Here is a 14,931-nt window from a genome sequence, read left to right as displayed (position 1 = left end):
TCCACCAAGGTATCCCTTCTTGCTTCTCTGTTCCCTGCAGGCACCGGTGCTTTTCCACCAACTTTTTCCATCTTAGGAGAACCCTGGTTGGCCAGTGCAGAGAGGAGGAGGAGGAAAGGAGGGTGGTAAAAGAGCCTGCTACATGCCCTTCTATTTTTGACAATGAATATCCTGTTGCAGGAAGTTCTAGAAAAACACTCAGGAGAATGAACAATTCTGCAGAGGGAGTAGGGAGATTGAACCAGTGGAGTTGCCTCCCTACTCTCACCAGTGTGGAAGAGGCGGGGCCCCAGAATGACTTCATATTTGCATTTTGTCCAGTGAGGGAAGGAGCCAGAATTAAAACCCCTTTCTTTAACCTTAGACTATTCTGGTTTGGCAACAGTTTTTCTTCTTAATGACGAACGAGGCAGACGCTAGAAATGTTTGGGTGATGTCACTACCAACAAGGGTCTGTCCAAATGATTCTGAATCCACCTCAGTTTGCACTTCTTATAACTTGAACAGAGATTGTATAGATATTAATACCCCAATGGACCACTCCATCCAATTCACTGGCTTGTTGGTGATTCACTTTGTAGACCTGAGCTGGCCAATATGGTAGCCACTTGAAATGTGGCCAGTCTGAACTGAGATGTTCTATTTGTGCAAAATGTACAGTGGATTCCAAAGCTTTCGTATGAAAAAAAAAGAAGGTAAAATATCTAATTAATAATTTTTATATTGTTTACACATCAAAAGATAATATTTTCGATATTAAATAAAATGTAATATTAAAATTAGTCACCTGTTTCTTTTTACCCTTTTAATGTGGTTACTAGAAAATTTAAAATTATATATGTGGCATTCATTTATGGTTACAGTATATTTCTACTAGACAGCACTGATCTATAGCCCTAAATCTCAACTGATGGAATTGTTCTCAGCTCTCTCTAATAAAATAGGTGCTATTTACTGACCATCTCATGATCTACCATGATGCACCTGCTATGGGCATACACCTATTTTAGGTACATTATCTTTAACACTCATGGTAGCCTTATAATCTAAGGCTTCATTTTACATGTTAGGAACTTGGGTGAAGAGAGGACATGTGACCTTTGGATACACTCGTTTCAAGTCAACAACATTGACTGAGCACCATCAGGACAATATACTTTATATTGTCCAAGACACTGGGGGTCCCAGGTTTGAGAAGTTATCACTTATGACTGATACGATTAAAACCTGGGTCCCCTGGGTCTCCCCTGCTCTAAATCACTCTTTCCTGATACTATGTGGCTTCCCTTGCAGGAAAGTGAGATTTCTAGTGACTTTTATGATTTCATCTTCTGTTTCTATTTTTCATGAGAGATGATTATGAGGACTGGCAATTGGATAGAATTAGAGCCAGTGTCTGAGTTGGACTTAATGGTGCTCTCCACCTGTGCAAAACTTTTCCAGCACAAATTGGTATTTTCAGTGGACTATGAGACATCCAGTCCTGGGCTTGATATTTATATATGTGAGCTCTTGGCTAATTCAGAAAAAGCCAGGACTTGATAAACCAGGCAATCTTGAACCAGGAAGTTGCATCTGGGGTTCTGGGCAGAAGAGCAATGAGGCATAAAAAACTGCAGGCACGATGCAGAGGAGGCAGAGTCAATTTCAGGATCTGAACCTCAACTGACCAGCGGCTCAGGGTTTATGCAGACTCTGCTTGGTAGGCTAGGCGCTTGCAATCAGAGACCCAGTAGTATGTAAGAGCATCTGAGCATACAGGAAAGAAACATCTGAAACTGGCATAGGAGACCAGACAGAGAATGGACTCTGGAAAGACAGACTGAAGATGGAATCTCTGATTCTAGAAAAGGCAACGTGTCCATATGTAACACAACCTGAATGTGGGCTTTGGATCTCTGGCAACAGCTGTCCTGGTGTCAAACCCTTTTGTTGGTGTAGGAGGACAACAATAATAGTGGTTATTCTGTTCCCAGCATGGGGCCAGAATGTTTTGTATTTAGTTATAAAGAGATTTGTGTTCATTCATTTATTTAATTTTCACAAAAACTCTCAGAGGTAAGTACAACTTTTATCATCTTCCTCATATGCAGGTAAGGAAACTGAGGCATAGAAAATTTAGGTAACTTTGAACACACAATTTGTAAGAGAGAGCTGGAATTCATGGCTAGACTGTGAAACAGTTATCTATTGCTGTAAAATTTGTTACCGCGAACTCAGCAACTTAAAACAGCACACATTATCTCACAGCTTTGTGGGTTGGGATTCCAGGCACTACCACACTGGGTCTTTTGCTCGTGGTCCCACAAGGCCACAATCAAGGCGTTGGCTGGACTACATTCTCATCTGAAGGCTTGGCTGAGAATGAATTCATTTCCAAGTTTTTCTGATTACTGGCAAAATTCATTTCCTTGTAGCTGTATGACTGAGGTCACTGTTTTCTTTGGCTATCAGCCAGTGTCCACTCTTAGCTCCTAGACACCACTCTTAGGTTATTTCCATGTGCCCCCATTGTCCATCTCAGACCATGGCAGCTTCTTCTGCAAGACCAGTGGAAGACTATCTCCCTCCAGTCTGCTACCAGGGAGTCTTCTATAATGTAACATAATCCCAGGAGTGATTATCCCATCACCCTTGCCATATTCTCTTGTGTAGAATCAAGTCACAGGAGAAGGGGTTGATACAAGGGTGACACTCTCTGGGGATCATCTTAGAATTCTACCTACAAGTGTGTGTGCCAATCACAGTAATGAGAGCCGAAAGCTGGAGTGTTGCTTCAACAGAACCTGGCCGAACATGTTCTACCTGTTCTGTTCTACCTGTTCCATCTCTGCCTGCTCCTGTAAAGAAGGTCCCACCTAGTCCCTGAGCCTATGAGCCAAGCCTGACAGCACCTGCTTCAACCCAGAAGATACCTGGAATTCTGGACCAGCACCCAGAGACTCTTGAAATCTGTCCACACCCATCATGATGGATTCTTTATTGGTCAACACGGTCAACATTGCATTTTTGACTGCCGTCTAAAGTCTCCAGTAGCTGCCTGCAGCTTGGTCAGCCCAGGCTTGCCCTCTTCTTTTTCTCCTTTACCTTCCTCTCCCCTGTTCCACCTCCTGGCCCATGGAGCAGGTCCCAGGATGCCTAGGAGAACTACTATAGCCCCTTCTGTACTTGTGGCTAGAGGCTGGTAAGAAGTTGGATTCACCTAGTGAATAACTTTAAATGAAATTTTGGCTATGTTTTGTTGAAATATTCCCTTACCTTTCTGGGGTAAGTAAGAGCATAGCACTTTTAATAAAGTGAAAGTTCACAGCAGCCATCCCTGGCCAGAAGTTGATAAGGGATATATGCTCTTGTTCGCTTTCCATGGGGGGAGCAGGAAGAAAGCCTTTGCCTGAAGTCCCAATTTCCTCCAGAAGGATTCAACTGTAAAACTGGCCCCAAAGAAGGAGGCTACAAATAGGGAAGGAAGCAAACAATCTTTGTTCTTGGCCTGGTAATCAAAACTTTGGTTACTGCTGCTGTTAGTCAAAGGAACCATGTCTTCTTTGTTTACTAGTCCAGCTAGTACAGGACTTGGTAAGAATTCAATATACATATATGCAGAAATGAATGAATGAATGAATGAATGACTTTGTTCGTCAATCATTTGTGTATTCATTCATGAAAAACCAGATTTATATAGAGAGGTTTTTTTGCCCTACTCACTACTCCCCAGTTTTGCCAATAACCTAGAGCCTGGGATGTTTTTTCCTAAATGGATCTACAGTCTTGCTTTGCTTTTGCATAAATGAACTGGCCATCTGGCTTTAATTCCATCTAGACCTGGACTATCTAATTAAGCTCCCCTGCTCTGCTTGATCCTAGACCTTCCCAATCATGATCCATTCTGTCCTCTATAATCCATTCTTTGTTGTAATAATCTTTCAGTGTCTTTATTTAAACCAAGGACCTGAGATGAGAATCACAGACATATACAACCAACAGGTGGTTTGATATCAATATACCACAGTTTTCTTGCTTCTTGCACCACCTGTGTTGTTGCTTTTCAGACAGATGTTTAAGGACCTTGGCAAATTCTTGAGAGCTCTGGGAACTTTTTGTGATGATTTTTAAAAGTTGTGATTTTGTTTTTATATCAAATTATAATCTTATAGACATTTTCTAGATCATTAGCATGAGCATCATTTAAGAAAAAAGTGCCACCATTTCTGTCACCAGCTTTACAGTTAGTTTGTGATTACATCAAATCCAGCTAGCACTATTTTAACTGTCTGGGCAAAGGAGGAAAAAACAGAGGTAGATGAAAGCATAAAAGTTGTTTTTCATCTGAGTGATGTCACTGCATCTTGTACCAGCGATGGCTTTGCAGTAGTTTGTGAAGAAAAAAAAATTAATGGGAAAATTGAATCATCACAGGGCCCACATTTGTATTAGCATGCTAAATTCAAAATAATTTATTCCACAGTAGTCAGTATCATATTCACATTGTGAGCTTAAATTTAGTTTTAGCAAAAGAACCATATCCATCACATTAAATTAATGTTGTTAATTTAAATATTATTGTCTTTGTTTGTATTTGATTTGTGACTTTGTTTTGATTTTACAGTTGTGCAAGAGTTATAAGCATAAAGAATATATACTTAGTTTTATGTTTCTTCATATATTAGTGTGTCAGTAATAAAATAGTATAGTGTAAATATTCACTGTCTCTCCCTATCAAGTACTGCCTAATAGCACTCAAACCTCTAATTTCCCTGAAGTTGTCTCTTTAGGTCTCCCCATGCCTGGAGAACAACAGGGTTGACCTGGATCAGGAGGGTCCCTCATCTGGACCACTGGATGAATCTAAATTTTGTACAGCAAACAAACACTGTAGGGCACAGGGTTTATGAACTACCTGGAGTGGAATAATTTCTCTAAGAATTTCATTGCAGTCAGGTTTATAACTTGGTTGAGATGAGCTTGCTGACATCTGGCATCATGGTGCCAGTGGACTTTACTCCTTCAAAGAAACAGCATGAGGTCACTCCCCCACACCCTGGACTCCGGCCCCCAGTAAACTTCCTGTTACTGGGAGGCAGATACCATCTCTGCAGCCACCAGTTCGGAAAAAAACCTAACCAATGTCTGGTTGGGAATAGCGTGGTAGGAGAGTTCCCAGGTCCGCTTGAACCTGCCGGAGAGCAGACTGCAGGTGGGCGCTAGATTTGGTCTAAGCCGGGGGGATAGAAAGGTGAACAAGACCCAAGAAAGATCTACACAGTGCTACAAAGGCACCCAGAGAGACCGGTCGTCTGTGCCTACCTGGCAGACTTCCTGGGCGACGTGGTGCCGAGCAGGGTCTTGAAGGCCCAGCTGATAGAAGAGTGGCGCAGAAGACAGGCCCCAGCCCAGTACAGTGCGCACAGAGTGGGGAGACGTGCGGCCTGGGAGGCGGAGACTCGACAGAAACCACACACCCGGTGGGGTCGCCACTGCACGATCCAACAGCCTGGGCCAGAGCACACGGAACAGGGTGAAGTCCTGCACAGGAAGTGAAAGCTCAAGAGAGATCACACACCCTGTGGTACGTGATCCACCAGCCCAGCAGAGTCCAAGCTGACCAGAAAGGTGGCTCCCCGGAGAAGCCCAAGACCCGAGGCAACCACACACACAAGGCACTAGAGGCCAACTGAGCAGTCACAAAGGGAGCCATACGAAATTGGCAACCACAGCAACATCCTAGTTAGTCATTAGTCTCAAACCGGTGGACTGTGAAACCCCCTGCCACAATGAATAAACACCAAAAAAAAGATACCAGAAATACAAAAAAATCAAGAAAGTACACCACCAAAAGTTAATAAATTTCAAACTCTAGATCCTATAGAACAAGAAGCCACTGAAAAAACTGACAAGGAATTTCGAGTGATAATTCTAAGGAAACTGAATGAGATACAAGAAAACTCAGCTAGACAACATGATGAAATGAGGAAAAGTATACAGGATCTGAAAGAGGAAATGTACCAGGAAATCAATGTCCTGAAAAAAAATGTAGCAGAACTTGCTGAACTGAAGAAGTTATTCAGTGAAATAAAAAACAACGGAGAGTTTAACCAGCAGGCTTGTCGAAGTTGAAGAGAGAACCTCTGAACTTGAAGATGGGCTGTTTGAAATAACACAAGCAGACAAAAAGAAAGAAAAAAGAATCAAGGACATGGAAGAAAATCTGAGAGAGATATCAGACAACCTCAAGCGCTCAAATATCCGAGTCATGGGTATTCCAGAACGGGAGGAAAATGGAGATTCTATTGAAAACATATTCAACAAAATAGTGGCAGAAAACTTCCCAGGTATAGGAAAAATCACAGATCTTCAGATCCAGGAAGCTCAATGATCTCCAAACGTATTCAACCCCAAAAGGCCTTCTCCAAGACATGTCATAGTCAAATTGGCAAAACTCAGAGACAAAGAGAGAATCTTAAAAGCTGCAAGAGAGAAGCGTCAAATCACCTATAAGGGAGCCCCAATCAGGTTAACATCAGACTTTTCATCACAAACCCTAAAAGCTAGAAAGGAATGGGATGATATTTTCAAAATACTAAAAGACAAAGATTGCCAGCCAAGAATACTCTACCCTGCAAGGCTATCCTTCCAAAATGAGGGGCAAATAGTATATTTCTCAGACAAACAAAAACTGCGGGAGTTCACTACCACAAGACCACCCTTACAAGAAATCCTCAAGGGAGTAATGGGTTTGGTTCCTGAAAAATAACTACCACTGCCATAAAAACCCAAGAAAAATCTAAACCCGCTAGTACAATAAAAATGGCATTCATGAAGAGAAAACAAGCTAACAAAAACACTATCTACAACCTAAGGAACCAACAAACAAAGAAAGCAAACAGTAAATCAGAAAGCAAGGAACAAAAGACACCTAAGACAACCAAACAACCAATAAAATGCTAGGAATAAATTAACACCTTTCAATAACAACTCTTAATGTTAAAGGCTTAAATTCCCCAATTAAAAGACACAGACTGGCTGACTGGATCAAAAAGCAGGACCCAACTATATGCTGCCTACAAGAGACCCACCTCACCCATAAAGATTCACACAGACTAAGAGTGAAAGGATGGAAAAAGATTTACCATGCAAACAGAAAAGAAAAACGAGCTGGAGTGGCTATTCTTATATCTGACAAAATAGACTTTAAACTAAAAACCATAAAAAGAGACAATGAGGGACACTACTTAATGATAAAAGGACTGATCCATCAAGAAGACTTAACAATCATAAATATGTACGCACCCAATGTTGGAGCAGCCAGATTTATAAAACAAACTCTATTAGACCTAAAGAAGGAAATAGACACTAATACCATAATAGCAGGGGACCTGAACACCCCACTGTCAATATTAGAGAGATCATCTAGGCAAAGAATCAGCAGAGAAACACAAGATCTAAACAAGACTCTAGACCAATTGGAATTGGCAGATATCTACAGAACATTCCACCCAACAACCTCAGAATATTCATTCTTCTCATCAGCACATGGATCATTCTCCAGGATAGATCACATATTAGGTCACAAATCAAGTCTCAATAAATTCAAAAAAACTGGAATTATCCCATGTATCTTCTCAGACCACAATGGATTAAAACTAGAAATTAATAACAAATGAAACTCTGGAAACTATACAAACACATGGAAATTAAACAGCATTCTACTTGATGACATATGGGTCCAAGAAGAAATCAAGCAGGAAATCAAAAAATTTATTGAAACTAATGAAAACAATGATACATCATACCAAAACCTGTGGGATACTGCAAAAGCAGTATAGAGGGGAAAATTTATCGCATTAAACGCTCACTTCAGAAGAATGGAAAGATGGCAAGTGAACAACCTAACACTTCACCTTAAAGAACTAGAAAAACAAGAACAATCCAAACCTAAATTTAGCAGATGGAAAGAAATCATTAAGATCAGAGCAGAACTGAATGAAATTGAAAACCAAAAAACAATTCAAAAGATCAACGAATCAAAAAGTTGGTTTTTCGAAAAGATAAATAAAATTGACAAACCATTAGCATGGCTAACAAAAAAAGAAGAGAGAAGACTCAAATAACAAAAATTAGAAATGAAAAAGGCGATATTACAACTGATTCATCTGAAATACAAGGAATCATTTGAGACTACTATAAACAACTATACGCCAACAAATTTGAAAATCTGGAGGAAATGGATAAATTTCTGGACACACACAAGCGCCCCAAACTGAACCATGAAGACGTAGAAAATTTGAACAGACCAATAACAATAAAGGAGATTGAAGCTGTTATCAGAAGGCTCCCAACAAAGAAAAGCCCAGGACCAGATGGATTCACAGCAGAATTTTACCAAACATTCAAACAGGAATGGACACCGATTCTTTACAAACTATTCCAAAAGATTGAAACGGACGCAAATCTCCCAAACTCATTCTATGAAGCAAACATCATCCTGATACCAAAACCAGGTAAAGATATAACCAAAAAAGAAAACTACAGGCCGATATCCTTGATGAATAAAGATGCAAAAATCCTCACTAAAATACTAGCAAACAGAATACAGCAACATATATGTAAAATTATTCATCACGATCAAGTGGGATTCATCCCAGGGATGCAAGTTTGGTTCAACATATGCAAATCAATAAATGTGATACACCATATTAATAAACTCAAACACAAGGACCATATGATCATCTCTATAGATGCTGAAAAAGCATTTGATAAAGTTCAGTACTCATTCATGACAAAGACCCTCTATAAGTTAGGTATAGAGGGAAAGTATCTCACCATAGTTAAAGCCATATATGCCAAACCCACTGCCAATATCATCCTGAATGGGGAAAAGCTGAAAGCTTTTCCTTTAAGAACAGGAACTAGACAAGGATGCCCACTCTCACCACTCCTATTCAACATAGTGTTGGAAGTACTAGCCAGAGCAATCAGAGAAGAGAAGGAAATTAAGGGCATCAAGATTGGAAAAGATGAAGTCAAACAGTCCCCGTTTGCAGATGACATGATCCTATATATCGAACAGCCTAAAACCTCTACAAAAAAACTCTTGGAATTGATAAATGATTTCAGCACAGTAGCAGGATACAAAATCAACACACAAAAATCAGTAGCATTTCTTTTCTCCAATAGTAAACATGCAGAAGGAGAAATCAAGAAAGCCTGCCCATTTACAATAGCCACCAAAAAAATAAAATACTTAGGAATTGAGTTAACCAAGGAGGTGAAAAATCTCTATAATGAGAACTACAAACCACTGCTGAGAGAAATTAGAGAGGATACAAGAAGATGGAAAGATATCCCATGCTCTTGGATTGGAAGAATCAACATAGTGAAAATGTCCATACTACCCAAAGTGATATACAAATTCAATGCAATCCCCATCAAAATTCCAAAGACATTTTTCTCAGAAATGGAAAAAACTATCCAGACATTTATATGGAACAATAAAAGACCACGCATAGCCAAAGCAATGCTGAGCAAAAAAAATAAAGCTGGAGGCATAACACTACCTGACTTTAAGCTATACTACAAAGCTATAATAACCAAAACAGTATGGTACTTGCATAAAAACAGACACACTGACCAATGGAATAGAATAGAGAATCCAGAAATCAACCCACACACTTACTGCCATCTGATCTTTGACAAAGGCACCAAGCCTATTCACTGGGGAAGGGACTGCCTCTTCAGCAAATGGTGCTGGGATAACTGGATATCCATATGCAGGAGAATGAAACTAGATCCATACCTCTCACCGTATACTAAAATCAGCTCAAAATGGATTAAGGATTTAAATATACACCCTGAAACAATAAAACTTGTCAAAGAAAACATAGGAGAAACACTTCAGGAAATAGGACTGGGCACAGACTTCATGAATACGACCCCAAAAGCACGGGCAACCAAAGGAAAAATAAACAAATGGGATTATATCAAACAAAAAAGCTTCTGCACAGCAAAAGAAACAATTAACAGAGTTAAAAGACAACCAACAGAGTGGGAGAAAATATTTGCAAAATATACATCTGACCAAGGATTAATATCCAGAATATATAAGGAACTCAAACAACTTTACAAGAAGAAAACAAGCAACCCAATTAAAAAATGGGCAAAAGAGCTAAGTAGGCATTTCTCTAAGGAAGATATACAAATGGCCAACAGACATATGAAAAAATGCTCAACATCACTCAGCATCCGGGAAATGCAAATCCAAACCACACTGAGATACCATCTAACCCCAGTTAGGATGGCTAAAATCCAAAAGACTCTGAACGATAAATGCTGGCGAGGTTGCGGAGAAAAAGGACCTCTCATACATTGTTGGTGGGACTGCAAAATGGTGCAGCCTCTATGGAAAATGGTATGGAGGTTCCTCAAACAATTGCAGATAGATCTACCATACGACCCAGCTATCCCACTGTTGGGAATATATCCAGAGGAATGGAAATCATCAAGTCGAAGGTATACCTGTTCCCCAATGTTCATCGCTGCACTCTTTACAATAGCCAAGAGTTGGAACCAGCCCAAATGTCCATTATCAGATGAGTGGATACGGAAAATGTGGTACATCTACACAATGGAATACTGCTCAGCTATAAAAACGAATGAAATACTGCCATTTGCAACAACATGGATGGACCTTGAGAGAATTATATTAAGTGAAACAAGTCAGGCACAGAAAGAGAAATACCACATGTTCTCACTTATTGGTGGGAGCTAAAAATTAATATATAAATTCACACACACGCACACACACACCGGGGGCGGGGGTGAAGAAGATATAACAACCACAACTACTTGAAGTTGATACGACAAGCAAACAGAAAGGACATTGTTGGGGGGGGGGGGGAGGGAATAAAAAACAAAAACAAAAACAAAGAAACAGCACAGCATGACAAAAAAATTAATAGGTACCAAACGAGAAATTAGGTCCCACTGATGATGTGATCATGGCATGGATCAAGAGCAGAAGATCTGTCCTCATGGCCTTTTCAAACTGACACCAAAGTTTGTGGTTGAGAGTGGTTCCTAAGGAAGACAGTATTGCATTCTAGGTTCCTACTGCAATGAGAAAAAACAATTCTGCTTTCTACAGACTCAACTCTAGGGGCCAAAGGAATGGTCAGTCTTGTGCATTAACCATGGGAAGCAATGCTGATGTTGGCACCCGGAGCTATCATCTCCACCCCTGGCTTTGTAGCATAGGCACAGATGGAAAGTAGAGGACTGAGTTTGCCTACTTCACACCTCTGATGTTTAGATCCCTTTAGATGAGCCTTGGAAGAAAGAATGGCTGATACGAAGGATGGTGGCCAGATAAATAAAGTTAGACCAGTGCCCAGAGAGCTTCTCCTCCTCCTCATGACAGATATGTCTGGAAATGATCCCATCCCCCACAGCCCAGGATTTTATGGCTTCCTCCCATTTCACTTGAGGGATCTGAGCCTGGTCTGAACCATTCACCTGACTTGCTTAAATCTTGACTATAGGAAGGTCTCCCCACAATAGGGACTCCTCCACTCCTCTCTCCTGCAGGCTCTGAGACTTGTGTTCAGTTGCTTGTTGAGCATGGGGAATACTTAGAATGGATGAGGTCCATATGCTTCCATCATCATGCCTGGCCTCTATGAACCAGATGCCTGTATCATCCCCCTCCCACTATGACAAACAAAGATGTCTCCAGACATTGCCAAACATCACATTGGGGTGAAGGAACAAAATCTCCCGTTTGAGAGCCATTTATGGAGAATTAGAGACTTTTGTGTGTCTACCTGCAGGAAGACTATACAGGGGTTTCTTCCATATCTGCATCTCCTGGAGCTCCTATCTATCTGCGGTTATGCTTCTGTATAGATCATTGTCCCACCCCAAGATCAATATTATAAATTGGTACTAATGTTACCTCACCCAGATCTCTACAAATAGCTATGAAGAACAATAGTTCATCAATCAGACTTCCAGAAAATCAGCAATGTAATCCAAGAAACCACATGTTCATTGGGTATGTATTAAGCACATTCACTATATTATCTCTAATTTTCCCCTACTCTCTTTCAGGATAGGAGTTAGCAGCCCCATTTTATAGGTAAAAAGTTTGAGGTTCAGAGACATTAACTTAGGAAGGGGAGCTAGGATTAAACTATCGATGAATTTTTTCTTACTCATGTAACCACCCTGTCTCTGTGAGTGCTCTGTAACGTTCCTGATGAAATTCTGCTGTGCGCAGCTCTGGAGCAGTGCAACACAGTGGTCCTGTTGCCACTAAAGCCACAAAAATTGTGCCACACACAGACAGCCTTTCAGCGCGCTGTCAGCCAAACACCCTGGGGACCTGCAGCACCACAGCAAGGCTGACCTTGCAATGCCTTTTGGATTCCCATGAAACCCGAGCACCTCTCTTAAGCGCTTTACTGTCTCTGGATATTGGCCAAACCTCCTTCCACTTGTCTTATTTGAGTTGTGACTGTGATAAAACCTCTATCCTTCAGGGAGTGAGGTGGCCTGATTCTGAGCTCAGTACTCTAGAAGTACATTCTGAGAAGTTGTGCCCTCAACACCATGTTTTGTCGTTTCAGCTCCACTGGTGGACTTGTCTTCTCCAAATTTTTGGAGTCCCTGAAAGTTTGGAGGTCATATCAGTAATGTAAACCTACAGCAATTACATATAAAGTTCCAAACAAAAGTCTCACTGGCCTATTTTAAAAGCCCAAAAGGTATATAGTTGGAAAATAATATATATAGACTCTCTTGCAATTAATTGTTAAAATTCCCATGATAATATATATTTGCATCTCATTTTCCTATCTACTTTAGGCTGAATTCTCTTTGTACAAAGTGATGGCATAAAACTGAAATATGGCCGTGAGAAACTGTGGCAAGTGATTTAAACCACGGCCCCTTTAACGTTTCAGTCTATTCTTACCACTTTTATTCTCTGCCACCCCCCTTCCCCTGCCTCCGGCTAGCTTCCCAATTATCCATGTTTTTTTAATAATTTGTAAGTCAGATCACTGTAAGTAGTTCAGTATGTTAGCCAATTTCCTTAATACTCCGGGAGCCATGTGATCAGAATCTACTGATTTGTATACATTCATATTTCCTAGGTTTTTTCTTATCTAGTTTTTGACAATAGCAATTTGGGTAAGGGTTTCATTACTTCCTAATTGCTCCAATTTCTTTTCTTCATTTCCTCTCATTAAAGACAAATTTAGAAAGCGAGTTCCCTATCTCAGCTGCTTTACTCTTGCCCGTCCTTCCTTCTTTATTACCTGAGCTGAGGTGTCTTGGGTACCTAATCCACTCACTCGTTTCCCTTTGAAGGAAGAGAAAGCTTGATTCTGCCCTTTGATGTTCTATTTTTGCTAAAGAGTTTTGGATAAAGGGGAGCACGGTTTTAACGTTTTTGTCCCCTCATGTATTTTTCTCATATGCTATTTGCAGACCCTTCCCTGATTCACTGCATTAGTTTAATGTTCAGCAGGGACAGCTGATTAGAGAGAGCTGGATCCACGCACACCACAGATATTATATTGTACTCTAGGTCCTAGCTTTTGAAATAACCTTGTTCTCAATTCCCTAGTTTTGTTTTGTTTTGTTTTTGTTTGTTTGTTTGTTCATTTCAGTGTCTACTCAGTACCATTTCTGAGCAAATACTGCTGGAAGTGAGTCTTCAAGTAGCTCTGTCCTTCCCTACTTTGCAAAGCAGAATGTCAAAAATGGAGGAAGTGGAGAAATGCTTTCTCAGACTTGGGGTGATTTTTGAGTTCCAGCAACACTTGAAATCACCTTCGTTCTCTGTTCAGAGGTGGTTATTGTGCAGTAGATTAAAACATTGTCTCATGTGATAAATCACGTGTCTTCAGAAATATATGCCTCCACTCTGAGTGTGTGTGTATGTGTGTGTCCCCATTTGGTAAATCCCCTGTTGGTCATATCCACATAAAGTCAGCAATCATTCTGGCCAATCCAACTAGAAATTTCCAAACATCTGGAGGTTTGAGATTTGTGAACAAGACTCCTGGATCCTTGTGTGGCTTTTTCTTCCTTCTGGTTTTCATCCCTGTGCTTGGCATCGGTATAGACACCGCCTTGGTGGTTTCTCTTGTAAACTGAGCATTGTGGTGCAGACGTGTTACCGATGTTAGCACTGGAAAGAGCATCCTGGGCCTCAGTGGAAGGTTGTTGGACAAGCCCCAGACTGTGTTATGAAACAAATCCTTGTTTCTAGGCTGGGACTGTTGCTGAATGATCTGAGTTATGTGGTTGCAAAGAAGAATGACACAAACAAAAAACTCCTTAATTTCTGGGAAAGTTAGTGCTGCACTCCAGTTTCAAGAATGAATTAATGAGGGAAAGAATGACATCTCGTGGATGGAAGATCTATTGGAGAAACCACAATAGCTTTCCCAGCTGGGGCTACCTACTTACCCTGGAGACTGAGCCCTATTTCTTGGGCTGAGAAATGGAAGGAGGCAGTGTTTTGTCATGTTGACAGCCAGCCATGGGAGCCTTGAGGGTCATTTTCCCAATCGTAGTGTTACTCCTTTCTCTTGCCCAACTGAATCCTTGTCTGGGACCCCTTCCTCTTCTTGGGCTTGATTTCTGCCTTCAAATCCCATTCAATCCCCCTTAGAGCCTGATCTCTGAGGCTAGAGATTGTCTTATGCTAAATCTCGAACTTGTTGTCCCTCAAATAAGCCATTACTAATTGAATGCTTAGGGTTCCTAACATTTACCCCAGCCTTTCAGGTCAGCCTGGATCTTGAGAAGGGGCCTATTGTACAATGGCTTGCACGTTGCCCTCAGTCCTATCTCCACTACCCTCAAAGCACGGTCGTAACCAAAAGATGCAAAGACCCAAATACAATGCAAATTCAGCAACATCTC

Source organism: Cynocephalus volans, chromosome 3 (genome assembly GCF_027409185.1).
Source record: "Cynocephalus volans isolate mCynVol1 chromosome 3, mCynVol1.pri, whole genome shotgun sequence".
Classification (NCBI taxonomy): Eukaryota; Metazoa; Chordata; class Mammalia; order Dermoptera; family Cynocephalidae; genus Cynocephalus; species Cynocephalus volans.
This window is presented reverse-complemented; position numbering follows the sequence as displayed.